The sequence below is a fragment of the Dipodomys ordii genome, unplaced genomic scaffold, assembly GCF_000151885.1.
Source record: "Dipodomys ordii isolate 6190 unplaced genomic scaffold, Dord_2.0 Scaffold20, whole genome shotgun sequence".
Classification (NCBI taxonomy): domain Eukaryota; kingdom Metazoa; phylum Chordata; class Mammalia; order Rodentia; family Heteromyidae; genus Dipodomys; species Dipodomys ordii.
This window is the reverse complement of record NW_012267236.1, coordinates 22472657-22483524: the sequence shown is the minus strand read 5'-3', so window position 1 is coordinate 22483524 and position 10868 is coordinate 22472657. Positions and strand designations below refer to the sequence as shown.

General features: G+C 50.0%; 1 long non-coding RNA gene across 1 annotated transcript in view; it reads right to left on the bottom strand.

The window, feature by feature from the left end:
• Positions 1–5979: 5979 nt before the first annotated feature.
• Positions 5980–10868, bottom strand: part of LOC105983562 — a 74779-nt gene continuing 69890 nt past the window's right edge. Inside the window, exon 3 of the long non-coding RNA XR_001174950.1 lies at positions 5980–7113. This is a non-coding gene — a long non-coding RNA (uncharacterized LOC105983562). The remainder of the gene's footprint in view (positions 7114–10868) is intronic.

The following is a 10868-nucleotide window of genomic DNA, read 5'->3' as shown; positions in this document are numbered from 1 at the left end:
CCTGAAACCAGGTGCAGCTGACGTGACGAATACTTCCCCTTAACCGTTGGGGCTTTATCTAAGGAGGAATCACAGGTCTGCGGCACATTAGCATAATAAGATGGACTGAAAGGAGGAAGAGCGTTACCCAGGCCCGCAGACTGTGAGCAAACTCTGTAGACACGTGAGCCCAGGACTTCCTATTTGGCTCCACAAGTGGCCCGAGCTCCTAACATTGCTCCAACGGCAGCGACTTCTTGTCAGAACTTGAGAAAACACTTCCCTAAAATCAGCTGAGCCCAAGCAGAGTCGCGGCTGTCGCCCGCTAGCTGTTGGGACTGTGCAGAAGCCTTTTTCCATATTCAAAGAGGTTGTTTCAAGTACATTTAAACAGGAAAAGGCAACGAGGGAAAATCACACACTATATCTGGCGGCTACAGGAGCGGGATGAGGGGAGGGGGCCGGAGCTTTCCCAGAGTTCCCTGCCAGACAAAAGACAATGCCAAGCGTTGAAGCTAAAAGAGGAGGACACAATGCCCTTTTCATTCTGCATCAAGGGCAAGTGCTTCTGGCTGGCGCCGACATTTGCCAACCCCTCACCTGGAACTCTCTCCAGGGACGTAGAAGCCATTTCCAGGCGCTCAAAAGACTCCTGAAAATGGCTTTAGAAGTAAGGCTCACCTTGTGCAAAGAGAGAAGTCTGGCCTCATTACTCATGTTAGTGAGAAAGGGGAATGTCAGGAAGCAAGACTGGGAATGTCCCATGAAGGACGCCGACAATAAGCTGAATTCATAACTCTCACACCAAGGAGCAGCTCTGCACTTCATTCATTCACCCAGCATTGATGAAGCCATTACCCAGCAGGCCTGGAATAACGTGAGGTGTGCCCTGGAGGGAGCCTATTCCTCACCTTGAAGGTCAAGGCCAGGAGAGAGGTGAGGCTTCACTGGGTGGAGAAAGAGACACTGGATATTCAGAAATGTGAGTTCTAGCCACAGCTAGAGGCGAGTCTTTGACTTCTTGATGCCTTACGATGCCTCCTGTCCAACACTGCAGGGCAGTGCAAATGCGAATGAAAAAGATGTGGGAAAAGTTCTTATACTCTCTCTGAGCTTGCTTGCTCAGCTGGTACTCTACCACTTGAGCCATGTTCCATTTCAGCTTTTTGCTATTTTGGAGATGGAGTCTCTTGGTGTTTTCTACTCTACCTGTCTTCAAACCTCAATCTTCTGATCTCAGCCTCCTTGGTAGCTAGGAATACAAACGTGAGTTACTGGCACACAACTTTTAAGGAAGATACTATTCCACGTTAACTCTTTGATGCAAATCAACATGAGTCTCCCTAGCACCATTTCTATTATGGATTAATCAACTGCTATTTTTAAAAGAAAAAGAAAAAAAACCCAACTACCTATTTCTTTAAAGATCTTCAAATGGATTTCTGTGTTTTAATCCATTAAGGTGTGTCTACTGAGCCACACATCAGCCACCACAGATGCCATATCCTGTTTGACATCTATAAATACATCTTCAAAAGTGCAACTCAGCTAGAGTCTATCAGTGCTGCGCATCTTCTGGCTTCCTTTTCCATTTCTCGTGGTTTGGCACCCAATAAGTAGGTGTCATTTTTTTTTCCTTCAGGAAAAAGACAGCCAATATGTTTCTCTGGGATTTTATCTTCTTTGTAAGAAACTTGACTTTTGGTAAAAATCAGAAACAATGGCATTCAGCAAGAGACGTAACACGCTATCCAGAGGGGGATGGGCTTCTCCACCCCCTGTTAAGTGGATTTACCAGTTCATATGGAAATTTTTCACATGTATGGTTCTTCCAGTGGTGACAGATTGGAGCAAACATTTGTCCAGTGGGTCCAAAAAAAGAATCAATGAGAGTCTGGCAGAATCTGCCCTGCGTCGGCACTTCTACACGCACAAGCCTCCTGCAAGCATCAGGCGGGTGACCCAGGCTCTGAAGGACTGCTGGCCCCCAGCTCTTCTCCCGTCCTGTCCGAGCTACGCCTGAACCCTCCTCCTCTCCTTAAAGGGGACAAAGGGAAAGAATGCCAAGACGAGTGGCGCATTCGATGCCCGAGAATGTCTGCCGCTTATAGCTGTTTCGTTTCCTGCCTGGTACCACAAAGCAGCTTTTCATTAGGTTAGCTTCGCTTCGCTCCGCGCCACGAGGCCTCTGGTTCATTTTGTTCACGGTTTGTCTCCAGGACTAGGTTACGTGATCATGGAATGCTTGAATTCTATTGCTGACAATTGTGCTTCCAGTCAGTGAATTTAGAGGAATTGGTCAGGGAGTGTCCCGGGGAGGACGTGGGGGGGGCGAGGGGCCCGGCAGGGGTGAGGGCCAGCCTCTGTCTGGGGAGAGCCAGCCCCAGGCTCTGGAGGGACCAGGACGCATCAGGGCCTCCAAGGCAGGGGCTGCCTTGCTGGGCACAGGCCCTTGCTTTCGGAGCCCTGAGGCTGGGGCAGACTTTCCCCAACCATGACCAAACCTCCCCCGCCAAAAAAAAACAATCAGGAACTGCTTTGAGATCGCTCAGGATAGTTCCCCAAACAGGGGGTGGGGGTGGGGGGGGTAGACAGAGCACAGCACACATCACCCAACTGCAGCACTACTGCAAAACTCCAAGTCCTCCTGTGATTCGGCATCTAGCTCAACATAATCACAGATGCCCCTTACACGACCAGAGCTGCGCCCCAGTTACTCCAAGCTCTGCGTCGCCCTGCTCCTTGAATCTGCACCTCGAGCCACCGCTGTCTCTGTACAGAAGAGGCTGAGTGACTCCATCTGGTTCACTGTGAACACAGCCACACCCAAGGCAAGGGGGGTGGAAGCCAATGTTCCCGGCACCCACACACACTGCTCCAGACCTCCACCCACTTCTGCGTAAAAAACACCATTCGTTCCTATTGGTGTGGGTGAATTCACTCATTCATCCATTCATTCATTCAGGAAGTACTTAGGTACTTAGTATTTGGGGCCTCCTCCTCTGCAGACACTGAGGATGAAGGGCAGATGGCTCCTCTAGAACCGTGTACTCTAACACAGTACTCTCCACCATGTGGCTACGTCCCTGAAAATGTCCGTCTGTGTTGAGATATGCAGAGTATAAAATGCACACCTGATCTCAAAGGTTTCATACAAAGAGTGTAAGACATCATAATAGTGGGTGTTTTGATCACATGTTGAAATTATATGTTCAATATATTAAACTGACTAAAATATAGCTCTTAACTTTTTTTGGTGGGGGGAGAGGTCCGGTCGTGGGGCCTGAACTCTGGGCCTGGGCGCTGTCCCTCAGCTCTTCAGCTCAAGGCTAGCGCTCTACCACTTGAGCCACAGCGCCACTTCTGGCTTTTTTCCTTTTGCTTATGTGGTGCTGAGGAATCGAACCCAGGACCTCAGGCATGCAAGGCAAGCGGTCTACCACTGAGCCACCTTCCCAGCCCAACTCTTAACTTTTTAAAAAAATCTTCTTAGAAATGGTGACAGGTGCTGGAGACTCACACCTACAATCCTGGCTCGTCAGGCTATTCCTGGAGATCGTGCTTAAGCCAGCCTGGAAGAAAGTCCATGAGACTCTCATCTCCAGTTAGCCAGCAACAAGCCAAAAGTAGAGCTGTGCTGGCTCACATGGTAGAACACCCTTAACAAAGAAAGCTAAAGGAGAGCTTGAGCCCTGGGTTCAAGCCCCATTACAAAAAAAAAAAAGTGGCTGTTAGATAACTTTAAGTTAGATTTCTACCAGACAGCACCGCTCCAAAGACATACTGAAGACATACACTACTCCAAAGACACACACAGGAGAGCAAACGGTCCCCGTGTCATGGGCAGGCACAGAAGGAACAGGGCGAAGGCACACAGGTTATGAGAAGCAGGCGATGGGACCTGGCAGGAAGAGCACTGGAACGAGGGTCAAGCACGCCTGGTTAGTGGTCTGGGGTAACAGGCAGACCATCAGCCACCCCCACCGGCCTCCACCATGGAGGGACAGAGTCACGGGGACTGGACCGGCAAGAGAGCAAGTGTGGGCCAGCATCACTGCAGACGAGAGCTGCCCTGGTATCACCTTGATCTGAGCTTTCTTTGTAGCCAAAAGGTTTCCAGACTCAAACTCCTTCCTTGCCCTTCCAGAAGAGGGTCTGGAGTCCCTCCAGCTTTTCTCCCCTGCCTATCACCTCAAACAACCCCACTACCCAAAACTGCTTTGCAAATTGTGAGACACACTATTCGTTACTGACCTACTGTCTGTTCCTCTCGTTTCCTCCTTCTCCTCTTCCTCTTCTTCCTCCTCCTTTCTGTGGTACTGGGGACTGAATCAGGGCTTCGCACATACTAAGCAAGTATTCTACTACTTGAGCTACACTTTCAGCCCTTTTATTTTTACTTTTTATTTGTATTTTTGGCAGTCCTGGGGCTTGAACTCTAGGCCTAAGCACTGTCCCTTAGCTTCTCTTGGCTCAAGGCGAGCACGCTACCACTCCAGCCACAGCACCACCTCTGGTTCTGTGAGTAGTTTTTTGGAGATAACAGTCTCACAGACTTTCCTGCCCGGGCTGGCTTTGAACTGCCATAGTCAGATCTCAGCCTCCTGAATAGCTAGGATTACTGGCATAAGCCACCGGCACCTAGCTAGACCTTTCATTTTTGAGACAGAATCTGGCTGTTACCTTTGCCAAGACGGGCCTCAAACTCCCAATCCTCCTGGCACAGCCTCCCAAGTCCTTGGGCCTATAGGTGTGCACTACATCTGGCTCTCCTTGGTTTCCTGCTGGAAGAATCCAGCTGCAGTCTGAGCAGCCATGAGTCCAACCCTAGTGAGAGACACAATCAGCCTACAATGGTCCTGACAATCTGGCTCCCGACTCCCAGCGTTTCCAGGGAAGAGGGGCCATCTCTCACCCAGTTCTGCCTCAGAGGACACAGCTTTGGAGCTAGTTCTCTAGAAAGCTTTATTTCCTTGACAAAATGGGGAGCCCAGAGTTGAACGCGAGGCTGCGGAACACAAGCTGTGACTGTGTGCTGTCCCTGTGAGAGTCGAGGGCCGTTCCAAGGGACCGGGACACATAGAGGGAGCTCAGGAACACACAGGTGCTGAGAAACCCGCACCTCAACACATGGCTTCCAAAGCCACACTCAGCTCACCGAAGAGAAAAGCATGGGCTCTGCCCTGGACTGCGTCTCCCTGAAGCTGCCGGAGGAACAGCACTGGGGTGGTACAGCAGCTGTAGTAAAAGTGCACAACTGAGAGTCTTGGCTCTTTGTACCACACAGCTGTGTGTGTGTGTATGTGTGTGTATGTGTGTTATATATGTAGATCTGTGTGCATGCGTGGATGTGTAAGGATCCTGCGTGGAGTGAATGCACGCCCGTTCCTTCTGTGAGACTCAGCCACTGCAGTTGCCAGGGAGCCTGGGAGGTCTGGCCTGACTGTGTCCAGAAGGAAAGGAAACTCTTGGCGCAAAATGAAGATGTGAAGTGCTGCGTTCACAATCGCACCATGACCTTCCCAACAACAGCTCCAGAGCGTGAAGCCAAGCATGGAACCTTCCAGCGTGGAGTGCCACCCAACTGCACAGGCCGAACACAGATCAGTGCTGAACAGAAGAGGTGCTCGCTGGGTGGTAGGTGACACCCCCTCCTGAACCCCTGACCCCCCATGGTACCCACACCCCACACCCCACACCACCTGAGTTCCTATGGGAATTCTATATTTCATGTTATCTTTGAGGTCAGGAGCCACAGAGTAACCCTGGGTATACTCCAGCTTTTTGAATAGCCACAAACTCACATTGACTCCAAGGGCTCAGGGAAATAATTTCACAGTGGAGGGGTGTGGAGGAGTCTGCAGATTTGAAAGTTTGATGTGGCTTTGACAAAAGCACTAAAATCCGTTTAGCAAATCAGGTTAAATTTGTGGCCTGCTTCCCCCGACAGACTCTCCAAAAAGCGCAGCTTAACGACTCCATGAACAGTTGCCTCTTTATTGGATGATCGTAGAAAATGCGCACAGAATCACTCTCGGCTGAAATGGAGAGCTCTTTGGCAGCACCTGAACGGAGCTCGTTCTCGTATTTTAAAACAATTTGCACTTGGCCTTGTGCTGTGCCGCTCGTGCCCACATGGCCCTGGGGGGCCCCGGGCAGGATTGTCCTGAACCCCACAGCCAGGATGGCCCATCACCCGCATGTCCTCCTCTCCAGCCAGCCACCGAACAGCAGCAGGACTCCACTCCTGAAAAGGGCCCCTGGCACCTCCTGGTATGCACCTGGCATCTTCTGAGCGTTTGAGTCCAGTAGGAGGAATCAGAGGCAAAAGGCAGCTGTGGACCACATCAGGTAAACACCTCCCGGCATTTTCCTTCATCCATTGCAGGATGATGAGGATAGCGATGATGATGATGATGATGATGATGATGATGATGATGATGATGATGATGATGATGATGATAGCTTTCCTCCCAGGGTTTTTGTTCTCTTGTTGTGGAAAGTGAGATTCAATTTGCAACTGTTTATTGACTTCTCTGCCCCTCGGGCCTGCTTAGACTGTGGTCCATAAAGAGGGACACAGCTTGGCCCCATGGCTGGGAGAAGGTAGGTATGGAGGACCTGCCCGGCAGCCTCCTCCACATCTGCTGCGATAAGAAAGGAGCAGCAGCAGCCCTGTCCGCGCAGAGAGGCTGCGCTTCCTGCGCTTGCTCTCTTGGTTCTCACAGCCAACATGGCACTGGCTAAGTAAGGGGTTCCAAGTGTGTCCATAAATTACTCAAGACTCTGACAAGTGAGTGTTGAAAATAATCTTGAGTCCTTCATGAGGCGGACTGGTACATGTGCGCACACACACACACACACATGCATGCACACACTTAATGTACTCACACACTAATTTAACTGTATGTGACACGTGATCGCACGATTCACTTTCCCACTGACTCTCTGGACACCTACCATGTATATCCATATGTTTATACTTTTACCTATTGAAATTGCAGTATTACAACTTTACCTCTAATACTGAAGCCTAGTATTACAGCATTCATGATTTCCTAGGTTACAAACCACTCTTCCAGGTGATTTTAATGTGAGTTGCTTGGTCCAATTTTAGTGGCTTTGAAATATTTTCTGCACATAAACACAAAAAAATGTTTTCTATTAGGACAATAAGTTTGTTCATTTCCAATTTTCTGTCTATATGAATGAGAGAAATATTTTTGTGTCTGCATGTGAGACAGACAGAGAGAATACTGGGGCTTGATCTTGGGCCCTGGGCATTCTCCAAAGTTGTTTTTTTGTTTTGTTTTGTTTTTTGTAGGTTTTTTTTTTTGTGTGCAAGGCTGGTTCTCTACCACCTGAGCCACAGGTCTACTCCTGGCTTTTTGCAGAGAGAAGAGTCTCGGGGACTTTCCGGCCTGGGGCTGGCTTTGAACCTCGATCCTCAGATCTCAGCCTCCTGAGTAGCTAGGATTGCAGGTGTGAGCCACTGGCACCTGATGAGATAAATTTTAAAAATGAGAATCCCTGAGCATAGACTTTTATGAGACTATCAATTTCCTGGGAATAAACATCTGGGCGTTGGGTGCTGAGTGAGAGGTGCAGGCATTTCAAGGCATGGATCGGTACGCGCCCGAGCAGGTGACACCTCCTCATGTTGTCTCTCTCGGTCAGCTACTGGGTCAGCTTGGTTTAGATTCATAGCGGCAGCAGGGCATTTCGGCCACAGGTCTGAGGTGTAAACAGCCGCATACACTTCCCCAAACATACACAAAAGGAGCAGCTGTAATGAAGAGAGTCTTGGGGTATTTTGTATGGACACACAGGGAGTTAGGGAGGGGACCAGAGAGCAACCTCTCCAACTAGCCATGCCTTCTTGCTCCACAGGGAAGAAGGTCTTCCATGAACACATGGGGTACCCTCTGGGCAGCGGGTCTGCTTCCAGACTGGGGTCCGTGGAGGAAGGCCACTGGAAGGCCAGGTGTCCCAGCACTGCAGGATTGGAGGCCTGGGGAGATGGGGGAGCGGGGATACCCGCTATGGAGGAGAGGAGGACAGCAGCGAGACAGCACTTGTTCCCGCTGGACAGAGGGCTCGGCTGAGGAGGAAGATGTCCCCCGGGGACCTGGCTTGGGTTGGGAGGAGAAGAGGGGGCTCATGTTATCCCTCAGCTCCAGCCAACCTGTCCTGAGCCAAGTGAAGATTGAAATCAGTTTTGGTGAGTTTTCCCTAAAATGTTTTTTAGCATTTAGTTCTTTCTGTGTCTTCCTCTTGGGAGGGAGGGGCTGGTTGTCGCATCAGGCTCTCCTCGCTCTCCGCTTCAGATCCTACACTCCCCACGGGCTGAGGGTTCGCAGAGAGGCCTGGCAAGCCTGTGAGGGTGGAGGCAAGGACACAGCATGACTTTAGAAAAACTAAGAACGTGCTTTAACGTGCACTTTCCTAAAAACACAATTGTTTAAGAAACTTGTGGGCTGAGTAACAGAAATTAGCAAAGGAAACCGCTTTTCCACATTGTCAATGCATCGTAAGCTTACAAATCTGGAGTTCTATAACACAGAGTCTAATCAACCTTTCAATTCATGAAGGTCAGAAATAAGGACGCAGCTTTTCTCCAAAGTGTGAAGCTTAACAATGTGAGTTAAAGTCCAAACAAGTCAGGTGGCTCGCGCATGTAATACTAACCACTCAGGATGCTAAGACCTGAGCATCAGCCCGGGCAACAAAGTCAGTGAGACTCTTATCTTCCATTAACCACCAAAGAGCCAGAAGTGTAGCTGTGGCTCCAGTGGTAAAGCATTAACGTAAGAGTGCCTAGGCTCTGAGTTCAACTGCTCGTGCTGGCATAAAATAAAGAAGGCAAAATAACCAACATCCCATAGCCAAAATTCATATATAGTCATCTAATTGTTTTTACCTCTATGTAAACATCAGTCAACGGATGCCCTATGACCTCAACCTTCTCCAACAATCCAATAATAACAGCTACTTACTGTCAAGTACTTACTTGCATATCTACAATGTGGTTTTTTCCTCATGCGGGTATAAGAACACTTAATGAGAATACTAAACAAAGGTCCGCCTGTACGTTAAATTACTGTTGACCATCAATGCCATACGCAGCTCACCAGAGATTATTCTCTTTGCTCAAGTGAAATTTTCTGCCCATTGATTAATAGCTCATCCCCCCCCCCCGCCTCCTAACCAACTACCATCCCACACTTGGACTCCACATGTCTGACTGCTTTAGATGTCCCATATGGTGAAATACTGCTGCGTTTGTCTGCTGTGACCAGCTTGTCTTTCTTAATGATGTTAAAGCTATCCATATGATCATATATTACAGAATTACCTTCCTTATATAGGCTGAATAACAGTCCATTATATGTACATACCACATTTTCCTTATGTATCCATCTGTCAACGAACAGGTTGTTTCCTTAGTTATGGGGGAAAATTACTGAATAAAATGCGGAAATTTTATTAAACCCATTTTAACAATGAGTCAGCTGAGATTTGAAACTCTCAGATACAAGTATGTGGTAACCTACTCTAGCCAGGTCCTGGCTGGCTTCACCTCTCACATGCATCTAAACCAGATGTCCACAGAGCATTTGCCATCACAAGGTAACAACTTACCGGGACATATCGCCCTTGGTGCTTCGCATGTGGGCTCTGGAAGCCACTGACCTCGCCTAGGAGAGCGCCGCCACTTCCCCAGCAGGGAAAGCTGAGGGAGTCGATCCCAGACCACGCTGTTCAGATTTGTCCTATTCCTGCAGCCCATTAGAACTCGCAGAGCCCCTGGGAGGCTGGGGCCTGGGCCTCCCCGGCACCATCCCTTTGGTGCAGGGTGGAGCCGCTGCCTGGCATGGCCTCTTTCATACTTGCCAAATCATTAGTTCATACCAGACTCTCTGTCCTTTCCGATAGCAACGACCAGGGGGCTGCCAGACCTCCAGGGGCTTCTGAACCAGTGGGATCTGATACATGAGTGGACTTTTCTGACTGGGATGGAGAGCCAGGGAGGCTCAGGGCTGGAGGTCTGGGCCATTGCCCCTGTGGGAAGGGAGCGGGGATTGGCAGAAAAAGCAGTGCTCATGATGAGTGGAACTGGGCAAGACCCAAAGGGAGAAGAACTCGGCCGCTGGGGTATCTGCTCCTCTCAGGTGCCAGGCAGGTCAGATATCAAACACACCCCGCGACGGGAAGGGGGCCTCTGCTCACGGCTAGTCTGTCCTGGCCCTGCCGGCAGCCCAGGAGCAGCCTGCCTCCGGGGAGCTCCATCAGGCGGGACTCAGAAGTTCAATTTTCACTTCACTCTTAAGAGCAAAATGAGGATCTGAGTGAGAAACTGTTCAACATTCGTCCCTGTCATTGGGAAAGTAGCCCAGCAAGGGTAGGAGGGTCCAGACAGCCCAGCCTCAGACAAGTGTGGCGGGTCAGCCTCGTGTCCCATTCTTGGGGAGAGACTTGGAGCCACGCAGCAGGGGTCCTGTACCTCCGCTCCCACCATGGGAGCCACAGGACACCACCCACCCCGTTTCTCCAGGCCCAAGTCCATCACCTGCCTTTCAATTCCCGTGTCTCAGCAAGTCCCCAAGGTAAGCTCGGCTAGCCTCATCAGAATCCTGCGCACTGGATGTTGAGACTACAGGAATTGAGAAGTAGGTCGCCGTGGGCCGGGAAGGTCGCCCTGTGGTTTCATCTAACTAGGTTGCTGGAAAGCCCCCAGGCCCACAGCCATCCCTGAGTCACCATCTCACCACGAAATGACTGATTTCCAGGGTCGGAAATTCAGTGTTTCATGAATAAAGCACCGTGGGCCTTTCACGCGTCACCATGTGTGCTGGGCACTGGCAGCTCAGCTGAGTGGCATTCTGCTG